Source organism: Squalius cephalus (assembly GCF_949319135.1).
Source record: "Squalius cephalus genome assembly, chromosome: 14".
NCBI lineage: Eukaryota > Metazoa > Chordata > Actinopteri > Cypriniformes > Leuciscidae > Squalius > Squalius cephalus.
In genome coordinates, this window is record NC_137135.1 from 34776230 (window position 1) to 34788445 (window position 12216).

Sequence of the window (12216 nt, forward strand, 5' to 3'; positions counted from 1 at the left end):
AGCGCATATTCATTTTAAACTTGACATTAGGAAGTTTTCCCTGAACTCTGTCAACACGACTCACTGTCAGCAGTCTGCCTTCATCCAGAAACAGCGCAAATAATGTGACAGCAGTGTATAAAACTGTTACAGGCACCGACATAATATTTCTGTCTTCATCACGGCACAGAATAACAAAATACGTCCATAAAAACCCGTTTGTTATTTAATGTACGCAATTACGCGCATGCGTGAAACGGATCGTGCAGATGGAACGGATCTTGTACTGACTATTCTCGGAAAAAAGGCAGTGTTCACAGTGAGTGGAGTTGTGGTTTCATACTGTTGTGTCTATGGGTTTAGTTGGTACTTGGTAAACAGAGGCGGCGTCAGATCAGTGGGGTTTATGCGAGTCAAACAAGCGACCAATCAGCGGCCAGTCTTTTTATTTGTACGGCGCCTCTGATTGGTCGAGAGTTTGGTAAGCAAACAACCCTAGTGTGGCGCCGTCAGACAGACGCATTGTGCGACTATCAGAAGAGTCCGGTCTCACACAGGTCAGTAGAGCCATAGACATCATATAGTCTCTATATAATATCTATGAGTAGAGCAGACTAAACCTCATCTGCATTACTTGTAACTTGTTATTCCTTGTAAATAATAGCATAGTAACTTTGTTTTCAATGTCGACGTGTGTGTGTGACACTGAACACAATGAACAATGCAGTTTAGTATTTAGTTGTTGTTGCTTTTAGGAAAGATCATTTTATAATTTAACGAATGCACATTGTGTGGAGTGCAATTCTTTTTATGTAGCAAATGTCCTGTATGATGACTGACGTGACGTATAATATTTATTGGTTTGTAAATTAGACACGTCTGTCTGTCGTGTGTGTGTTCTTCGCGAGGGAACAGAATAATATTGATCGGGTTTTTTTTGTTTGTTTTGTTTAAATTTCAGTAGATGGAAACTAGGAGTAAACACATGAAGAGAGAGAGAGAGAGATGAAGACACAAACCACTGAACACATGAAGCTTGTGAAGATTGTCAGATGGAGCAGCTTGAATGATTTAAGACCAGAGTGTGAGTAAAACAATCACTCAGAACTCAATCAGTAAATGTTTGAGGGAATCATCTGTGTTTCTGAAATATATGCCATTGAATGTGTCCATATTTGTGTTAATACTGCAAATGGAAGTTGCTCTGATTAATAGTGTGATTAATGATTTCATATGTGGTCTCCTGATATAATTCCTTATACGTTTATTAAACTGATTTGTAATGGTTAATATGGCAAACCAGTGGCGAAGCGGCTAAATTATTATCTGTTATATAGGCTATATATAATTTGTAAAGTGTAGGCTATTATTAAAAATACATAGCGTCTATAACATACTGTTTCGCGCTGATAATCCTGTGCTGGTGTTGTGCTGTACTTGAACAGCAAAGAGAAACCAAATAACACGGTGACGGCGAGTGAGTTTTCGATCAGTTTTCTTCTGCCCCCTAGTGGACATAGGCCTACATTCCTATACTAAGCTATACAATACTACATACTTGACTCATTGAGGGCCTTTTGTACAGTAAACAAACCTCCAGACTGCTGAGAGTGATGATTAGATGAATATGTGAATATGTGCTGTGCTTTCCTCTCAATAACTAAATAAACACGCAACAAAATTGAGAGAACAGCAAGCTAAAAAAAAAAAAAACCACACAAAAACAAGAAAAGCATGTGAACATAGCGTGTTTTTTTAGCAGCTTTACAGTATTAAAGATGAAAACAGTGTCTGGTTTCATTAGAAGTACAACTTCATTTGCCTGTTATCCAGCACCAGATGATCAGCTTTATCATCATCATTATTATCTTGTGCAGTTTTAGTGTTGTATGATGTTGTTCTGTCTCTCTTTAAACTGAAGATAATATTGTGTTTCTTCATTCACAGTTTCTGTGGATCCACACACTCCTGTAAAGTGTGGATCTGCATCATCAGAGAAGATCAAGCATGAGCTGAGATCATGATATCTGAGTAAATGATGAGAGGACGCCTGAACTAATGTAAGATCATGTTTGAGCATCATCTCTGAGATACACTGATGATCAGCTGATCAATATTTGATTTATATTGATGATGATGATGATGAAGAATCCGCATGTGTCTTTTTTAAAGCTCATTAAAGTGTCTTCTGGACTCTCAATATCCCGACAGAATCTTTATTCATGACGGGACATGATGAACTAATGTTTCCAGACCTTAAATCTTCCTCGGATAAACTGTGTCCAATGATTGTTTGTATGTTGTCTTATTTCTGTCTTCCTCAGTCTCCTATTGGCTGAGCTGGGGAAGTCCGGCTATAAAGCAGAAGGAGGGTCTCTCGGCCGACAGCCAGCTTGTTCAACGCCGTTTCGTCATGTTTACCTTTTATTCTTAGTTTGTAACTTTAGTTCGGAGCGGGAGTCTCAGCTTGACTTTATTAGTTTGGTTTTCTTTCTTTTTCCTCCGTTGCTGAGTTCCCCGTCTCTCATTGTTTGGTTACTTTTCTGAGTTTTTGTCCATCTCTTATGGCATGTGTCCCTTGAATCCTAGACATTTATATTAGGGGCCGTAACAGTTGTATCGTTTTTTTGTTCTGAATATAAAATTGTATGTATGTCAGTTATAAGTGCAATATTGCATCTGGTTGTCACAGTATTGTGTGTTTCTCCATGTTAAATATGATCCTCCTCATGTAATGTTCTTTATCTTGATGCACAAGCACATGTTTGTGTTGGGACGACGAATGTAGTATTCTATGTATATGTTACTCTACAGAGGTTAAATTTGGCCTAGGTTCGGCTCTGGGAGGATTTAAAAGTAAAAGGGTGGACCAAATCAATTTCAAGTAATTAACAGCCGGCAATTTTATTTACAATGATTCACATTCAATATTGTCACAGTTGACTCTTTGCCTGGTTTCCACTCAACACTATGAACCAACAACAAACATGGTTCATATCAAACCCGAAGTTGAATGGGAATACCAAAAATAAAATAGAATAAAATGAAACAAAATAAAACAGTCTCAATAATTTGTTCTGGATCCGTATGTAAAGTGCTCAAATGTCCATATGTATAAAACTCAAATGTCCATATGTAAAGCTCCAATGGTCATGTGTGTGTAAAGAGCTTCAATGTCTTTGTGTGTAAAGGCCTTTTGTGTTGCTACCCGGGTAGTGTGTATGTGCTTAGCTCTCTTGTGTACATCCGTGATGGACCACGATGATTCTTTGAGTGGCAGATCAGGGTCTGGCTCGCCGTTCAAATGGTAGATCACTTGACAGAATCAGCATTCAAAAAAACCCAATCGGAGTTCTTGTAAAAGAAAAAAACAGTAACCAAAAGCATTGACCGATTGTTTTCCTCAGCAATAGGATAAATAAACGACCTCGACGATTAATATTATTCTTTATAAAAGAATATGCACATTGCACCGAAGAAACAAATGAAAATTAAATCGTCTTTGCAGCTACACGCTGACCTCGTGCGTGCATATTCAGCAGGCTTCTTCATCTGATTTTTAACATACGTTCAACGTTGACTCTCAACATACCACAGTGTTAACCGCCCTCTAGAGGTTAATGATAGTACCACACCTAAAATACAGAACCTTCATTTTATGATATATAATCAACCGTACTTACTAATAAACATACTTTAGGACTAGGAATAAAGGAAAACTATAGATGTTAAATTCGAAAGGGTTACATTTGTATCATTTACACCTGCTGTTTTCTGTAATTATGTGCATTATTTTGTCATTTTCTTTTGCCTGTTTAAGATTCTTTGTCTAAATCAAGTTTTTGAAACATTTACTGTAAAACTGAATTAATTACACCCTTTACACTCATGACCTTTATTCTCCTGACAGACTCAAGATCATCTTTTACAGTAAAATAAGAGCTCTGAGTATAACTTACAGTCTAATCAAACACAGCAGAGGGTTTAAAAATGAAGTTTCTGTCATTAATTACTCTCCATCATGTCGTTCCTAACCCGTAAGATACCCGCTGATCTTCAGAAACACAAATTAAGATATTTCTGATGAAATCCCAGAGGTTTCTGATCAGACTATTGTTCAAGCACTACAGAAAAGACTAAGAGCTTTAGGAGGGGAAGAGACAGGGCAAGATGAGGAGACTGAGAGAAATGAGGAGAGTATTCATTGACAAATAATCTACTGCCTGCTAACATGGTTTTAAAGCAATTTTTATACTTTTTTTTTTTCCCTTCAAACATCTTGAAATGCACATATCAGAGAAATAAAAAAATCGAACTCCCTAACAACCTCAAATTTAGGACCTCTTTGATTTTAAAGCCCTGACTACGGCCCTGAATTAGGCATAAGATCAGTAATTAATGTGTACATTGTGAATGAATTTAATAAACTTAGTTACCTAGATTTCCTAGTAGCTTTCAGTAAATGAATGCGTCTGAGAAAATGATTCATAAATCAACCTATCACTTGACCCTATGTTTACTTTCTTCACTGACAGACAAACGTGAAAAGCCTATATCAGTCAAAGCTCAGCTTTAGGAGGGGAAGAGACAGAGCAAGAGAAAAACAAAGAGAAAAAGAGTGTGATGCTGATCTGATGAGGAGAGAAAAATAATCAGCTGCCCACTGACATGGTTTTAAAGCTATTTTTATCCAATTTTTTTGGGCTTTCAAAACATCTTAAAATGCACATATGTAGATCAGAGAAATCCAAATTTTCTCTGAATCCCCCTAACTAGCCTACCTCACATTCGGGACCTCAGTGATTATAAAACCCTGCAATATATATGTTAATGACACTAGTTAATAGTGAGCATTAGACCCTAAACTAAAGTGTTACCTTTACAACAAAAAAAAAAAATCGCCCCTGGTTATTGGTCATATTTTTTTATCATTCTTTTTTTTATATACAAAACTATTATTTTGATTTAAAGGGTGCTTCCACTAGTGACACCAAACATAATAACAAAAATATACAGTAGATTTTGAGAAGAAATCTATTTTGCACCAAAATTGTTGCTGCATATACCCCTCTGACACTGGGTATACACTCACCTAAGGGGGTCCTGTTTGACCCCCTTTCGCCTTCAGAACTGCCTTAATTCTACGTGGCATTGATTCAACAAGGTGCTGAAAGCATTCTTTAGAAATGTTGGCCCATATTGATAGGATAGCATCTTGCAGTTGATGGAGATTTGTGGGATCCACATCCAGGGCACGAAGCTCCCGTTCCACCACATCCCAAAGATGCTCTATTGGGTTGAGATCTGGTGACTGTGGGGGCCATTGTAGTACAGTGAACTCATTGTCATGTTCAAGAAACCAATTTGAAATGATTCGAGCTTTGTGACATGGTGCATTATCCTGCTGGAAGTAGCCATCAGAGGATGGGCACATGGTGGTCATAAAGGGATGGACATGCTCAGGTAGGCCGTGGCATTTAAACGATGCCCAATTGGCACTAAGGGGCCTAAAGTGTGCCAAGAAAACATCCCCCACACCATTACACCACCACCACCAGCCTGCACAGTGGTAACAAGGCATGATGGATCCATGTTCTCATTCTGTTTACGCCAAATTCTGACTCTACCATCTGAATGTCTCAACAGAAATCGAGACTCATCAGACCAGGCAACATTTTTCCAGTCTTCAACTGTCCAATTTTGGTGAGCTCGTGCAAATTGTAGCCTCTTTTTCCTATTTGTAGTGGAGATGAGTGGTACCCGGTGGGGTCTTCTGCTGTTGTAGCCCATCCGCCTCAAGGTTGTGCGTGTTGTGGCTTCACAAATGCTTTGCTGCATACCTCGATTGTAACGAGTGGTTATTTCAGTCAAAGTTGCTCTTCTATCAGCTTGAATCAGTCGGCCCATTCTCCTCTGACCTCTAGCATCAACAAGGCATTTTCGCCCACAGGACTGCCGCATACTGGATGTTTTTCCCTTTTCACACCATTCTTTGTAAACCCTAGAAATGGTTGTGCGTGAAAATCCCAGTAACTGAGCAGATTGTGAAATACTCAGACCGGCCCGTCTGGCACCAACAACCATGCCACGCTCAAAATTGCTTAAATCACCTTTCTTTCCCATTCTGACATTCAGTTTGGAGTTCAGGAGATTGTCTTGACCAGGACCACACCCCTAAATGCATTAAAGCAACTGCCATGTGATTGGTTGATTAGATAATTGCATTAATGAGAAATTGAACAGGTGTTCCTTATAATCCTTTAGGCGAGTGTAGTTGCGCCCCTGGCGGCAGGCTTCACACTCACAAACAGGTGAGTAGCTCGCAAACCAATCGCCAGTGCCTGGCTTCATAGACTAGAGCTGCTAATATACAGAGATGGGTCTGTCTGCGGACTGCAAGCTACTGTCTATGACTGCAAGTGAGGGGCAAGAGAGGGGCGTAACAGGAAGTGGGCGTAACTTGAAGTTGTCCAAATCACACAGAACCACGCGATATGTCAAAGTCAAAACGAGATGTTGTCGGCAAGATACCAGCTCGTATAGAGACAACGGTAAGAGTGTATAATTCATATTGCTGCTTTTTACATTGCAGCAAGGGCAGAGTAAAGCGTTTGGAACGTCCACTTTTGTTTGGAAATATGTTAGATTACCCTTTGACTTTTTGAGTACACATAAATTACAGTTAATGATTTTTTTTTTTAAATATTTTTGTGCATTTATTTAATATTAATATTGTGCAATATTAAAGGTTTTTATTAAATATTATTTCCATTTTTTTTCAGCACATGTAGTCAGAGTTACAGAAAAATAATAATAATGCAACAAATAAGGAGATTGTTTATTTATTTTAATCAGGTTTGTTAAAAGTTAATTTGCACAACCATGTATTTGCTATAACAATGAAAATATTTGAAAACCAGTTAAAATCAAGTAATGATGCAATCCTTTAAATCTTAACATTTGAGTGAAAGCAGAATTAAATGGATGTAAAATTATCATCATGTCACATGTGATATTTTATTATGACATGTACTGTATGCCATTGGTGATTCATTGTGTCACTGGTGTTACTGTCTTTTTTTTTCTTTTTCTTTTCTAAGACCAGAGATCATTATTCTTCAACTATAATTAAGTAGATGAGACTAAATTGTTACATCTGGCATACAATCTAAATGAATAGCTTTGAATAAAGTTTATCTATAAATGGGAGACACTGGTGTTACCCATAAGAAAGGTGACACCAGTGACAATTTTCATGAAAATGTCATTTTACAAAATGGCTGCTGCAAGGTATCAAACCACATGTTGTCAATCATGGTATACTAAATTAAGTAGTTTAATCCATTTGTATTCTAGATTTTTACAATTCCCTAACAATTAAGTATGTCATTCCAATGAGATCAACTAAAAGCTTCATATGAAATCATGAGATAAATGAGAAAATGTCTGATAACTGAAAAGAGACAGTGGATTTACTATGGGCCTTTCTTCATATTCAGGAAATTGGAAGAAGAAAGTCAAGTGATGTCATAAGTGTGATTTTTATTTTAAAATAAGAGATTTTTGTTTAACGGTAACACCAGTGACACAACTCCAGGGGACCACTACTTTCATTATAAATTTTATAATATTTATTCAGCATTTTGTTTTTTTTAATGTCATTTACATAATATTTTTGATAGTTATGTATACATTATTGTATTTTAAATGGCGGAAAACCCTGTTATTGACATAAAAATAAAGCATTTTCCGGGGACGAGCACTTCTGTGGTGCTTGAAATTCTATATAATTAATTAAAAATCAAATATTGCCACATTGATGGCTCAAGAAGGTGTAAGTGTTCAAATAACATATTGTTTTATTTTAAAAATAAAGAAATTGTAACCCAAAAAGTATTTTTTATGTGTAATATTTCTGTAAAGTCTCTTTCCATTATTAAATGGAAATGCATGTAAGATGTCATCTAATAGATGTAAATGCATAGATGTCGCCTAATTTATTGTTTAATATACCAGTTTACAACTGTTTCCTCTTTATTTTTAGTGCAGCTGTGGTGCTTTTGAGTGACAATTCCTCATTTGTCCTTAAACCCTCATTGTGTTGCCTTTCAATTAAAAGATTTTGTTATGGGTGTGCTTGTTGTTCATTTGTCTTAAAAGTATCATAAGATTTGTTTGTCAGTGGTGCATTTAGCTGTTCTAATCATCAGCTAATCAGTCAGTCATACAATAAGACATCAAAAGATGTTTAAAATTATTTATTTGAAAAAAAGAAGAAAAAAGAAAGAAATAAAGCCCAATTTCAGTTAGTTGAGGTGGGAAGAATAATTGATCAAACAAATAAAAAAATAGGCTACATCGCAATATGGTTTCTTGTAATACATTTTCAATACCCTGGCACTAATGCAGATTGCAGCTTGCTTTACTGCATACCAAAACAAGTATTTCGGTTCGTGAACAGCTAAGAGTCAGTTTAATCAACTATGTTCTGTTTATGTTAAACTCGTGCGAGAGAGCGATTCAAAAGCATATTGAATATTGAACTGTCTGTTCTCTAATCGCTCTCGCGGTACTTTGATATCATACACCGACCGGTCTGTGCAGCTCTGCTTTAAACAGTGAGCAACTTGAAGAGGGACGTAACGTAACCTTTACTGTCTATGGGCATTGGGCGTGACTCGTTTTCGTGACGTCACGTTTCTGCCCATGTTTCTGACATCTACCAGCAGTCAGAGTGAGTACAGTCTATGAGCGAGATCGACCCTTCTCGTTAACTTTGACTTTTCACTTTCTTTATTTCTTCGCGAGAGAACAGATTAATATTGATCGTTTTTCTTTTTTGTTTATTTTATTGTTTAAATTACAGTAACGTTAGATGGAAACTAGGAGTAAACACATGAAGAGAGAGAGAGAGATGAAGACACAAACCAGTGAACACATGAAGCTTGTGAAGATTGTCAGATGGAGCAGCAATAATGATTTAAGACCAGCCTGTGAGTAAAACAATCACTCAGAACTCAATCAGTAAATGTTTGAGGGAATCATCTGTGTTTCTGAAATATATGCCATTGAATGTGTCCATATTTGTGTTAATCCTGCAAATGGAAGTTGCTCTGATTAATAGTGTGATTAATGAGTGATTTCTCCTGATATATGATAATTCCATAACTTTTATTAAACTGATTTGTAATGGTTAATATGGCAAACCAGTGGCGAAGACACATTAGGGCTAGAGTAGCTGCCAGAATATAGCCTAATACTACTGGTTTAAAAATAAAACGAAACGGCTAAATTATCATCTGTTATATATAATTTGTAAAGTGTAGGCTATTATTAAAAATGCATAGTGCCTATAACATAATGTTTCGCGCTGATAATACTGTGCTGGTGTTGTGCTGTAGCCTACTTCGATCAACCGCAAAGTGAAACCAAACTGGCGACTACAGCCTCTAGTGGAACTGCGCATGCGCGAAACAGATACGGCGACGGCGAGTGAGTTTTCGATGAGTTTTCATCTGCCACCTAGTGGACATACCTATACTATGCTATACTACTTGACTCATTGAGGGCCTTTTGTACAGTAAACAAACCTCCAGACTGCTGAGAGTGATGTTTAGATGAATATGTGAATATGTGCTGCGCTTTCCTCTCAATAACTAAATAAACATGCAACAAAATTGAGAGAACAGCAAGCTTTTAAAAAAAAACACACAAAAACAAGAAAAGCATGTGAACATGTCATGTTTTTTAGCAGCTTTACAGTATTAAAGATGAAAACTGTGTCTCGTTTCATTAGAAGTACAACTTCATTTGCCTGTTATCCAGCAACAGATGATCAGCTTTATCATCATCATTATTATCTTGTGCAGTTTTAGTGTTGTATGATGTTGTTCTGTCTCTCTTTAAACTGAAGATAATATTGTGTTTCTTCATTCACAGTGTCAGTGGATCCACACACTCCTGTAAAGTGTGGATCTGAATCATCAGAGAAGATCAAGCATGAGCTGAGATCATGATATCTGAGTAAATGATGAGAGGACGCCTGAACTAATGTAAGATCATGTTTGAGCATCATCTCTGAGATACGCTGATGATCAGCTGATCAATGTTTTATTTATATTTCAGTGAATATTGATGATGATGATGATGAAGAATCCGCATGTGTCTTTTTTAAAGCTCATTAAAGTGTCTTCTGGACTCTCAATATCCCGACAGAATCTTTATTCATGACGGGACATGATGAACTAATGTTTCCAGACCTTAAATCTTCCTCGGATAAACTGTGTCCAATGATTGTTTGTATGTTGTCTTATTTCTGTCTTCCTCAGTTTCCTATTGGCTGAGCTGGGGAAGTCCGGCTATAAAGCAGAAGGAGGGTCTCTCGGCCGACAGCCAGCTTGTTCAACGCCGTTTCGTCATGTCTACCTTTTATTCTTAGTTTGTAACTTTAGTTAGGAGCGGGGGTCTCAGCTTGACTTTATTAGTTAGGTTGTCTTTCTTTTTCCTCCGTTGCTGAGTTCCCCGTCTCTCATTGTTTGGTTACTTTTCTGAGTTTTGATCCATCTCTTATGTCACGTGTCCCTTGAATCCTAGACATTTATATCAGGGGCCGTAACAGATGTATAGTTTTTTGTTCTGAATATTAAATTGTATTTATGTCAGTTATAAGTGCAATATTGCATCTGGTTGTTACAGTATTGTGTGTTTTCTCCATGTTAAATATGATCCTCCTCATGTTCTTTATCTTGATGCACAAGCACATGTGTGTATCATTTACTCCTGCTGTTTTCTGTAATTATGTGCATTATTTGTCATTTTCTTTTACCTGTTTCAGATTCTTTGTCTAAATCAAGTTTTTCATTTCTTTGAAACATTTACTGTAAAACTGAATTAATTCTGCCAAGAAAAGTCCAGATACAAACACACTGTTTTAAATAAAATGCATAAAGCGATCAGACCGTCTTTGTAAACACTTTCTGAACTCATTTTCTCCACGGCTCATCCAGTGCCGTTCCACTCATGACCTCTGACCTCTCCTTACAGACACAAGATCATCTTTTATATATCTTTTAACATTATACTACACCTTAAACATGTTTTTAACTATTAGATTTTTAGTTTTCTTCATCAAATTAGCTTCTGTATCAGAAAAAAGGTACAAAGGTAACAGATGGCTCAAAATGTTATTTTTATTCATATTTACCCTTAATCCAAATAACATGAAATTGATGTAATAATGCAGTTAGTAATAGTATACAAACCACATTCTGTGAACGGTACACTACACAGAAGTCACGGTTCGGTAGGAGTTCGGTACAATGGAGGGAAAAGCAAAACAAAAATGCAGAAGGCAATTTTTTTTTTTTTTTTGCATGTTTCAGGCTGAACCACCAAAGGAAAATAAATGCCTTAAGCCTTGTATTTTTTAAATAAGTTTTATTAATAAAGTAAAGGCATAGAACCAGTTTATTTCTGCACTGACAATAGTTTTATATAATTAGTTTAATTAAATTAATAAAAAAACAAAAAGACCTTGAGATATGTTTGGTAATTGCACCTGAATGAATTTAAAATTAATTTGCTATATTTTCAGATCAATATATTTGTTTTCCTTAAAATTTTAACTAACACTTTATTCTCATCTTAATTATAAATAATTTATTTATGTATAAAATAATACTACCATTAAAAACACATTTGTTTCTCTATTTAATCAATGTAGAATGTGTCACTTAAAAATAATCAGATTAGTGCTCGGTTTGAGGACAAGAAATGAAAACCAATGCAATATGATGAATGTACAAAAGACGGCACCGACAGACTGTTGAGGTTGGATAAATATTTTTTGCTTTTAAACAGTGTGTGTGTGTGTGTGTGTGAGAGAGAGAGAGAGAGAGAGAGAGAGAGAGAGAGAGAGAGAGAGAGAGAGAGAGATTTTGGTTGGGTGACAGTTGGTAGGTTAGGTAGATTTGGTTACAGTTTGACGGAGCATTACATTTACATTTATTCATTTAGCAGACGCTCCAAAGCGACTTACAAATGGGAACAATAGAAGCAGTTAAACTAACAGTAGGACAACAATATGCAAGTGCTATGACCCTTCTCAGTTTAATCTAACGCAGATTTTTTTTTTTTTTTATGTTTTTGTTGTTGTTATAGAACAGAATAGAATAGAGTAGTAGAGAAAGTGTTAGTATTAATGGATCAAGTGCTGTCGAAAAAGAAGCGTCTTCAGCC

The 12216-nt window shown here is 36.4% G+C and overlaps 1 protein-coding gene and 1 long non-coding RNA gene across 2 annotated transcripts in view; both read left to right on the plus strand.

Annotated features, from left to right (window-relative positions):
* Positions 1–508: 508 nt before the first annotated feature.
* Positions 509–12216, plus strand: part of acsl1b (acyl-CoA synthetase long chain family member 1b) — a 47502-nt gene continuing 35794 nt past the window's right edge. Inside the window, exon 1 of the mRNA XM_079892028.1 lies at positions 509–536. The gene's annotated coding sequence lies outside the window, so the exon portion shown is untranslated. The remainder of the gene's footprint in view (positions 537–12216) is intronic.
* On the plus strand, positions 8694–10934 carry LOC307170627. Its single transcript, XR_013823414.1, has 4 exons — positions 8694–8713; positions 8846–8972; positions 9919–10031; positions 10308–10934. It is a non-coding gene; the product is annotated as an uncharacterized lncRNA (long non-coding RNA).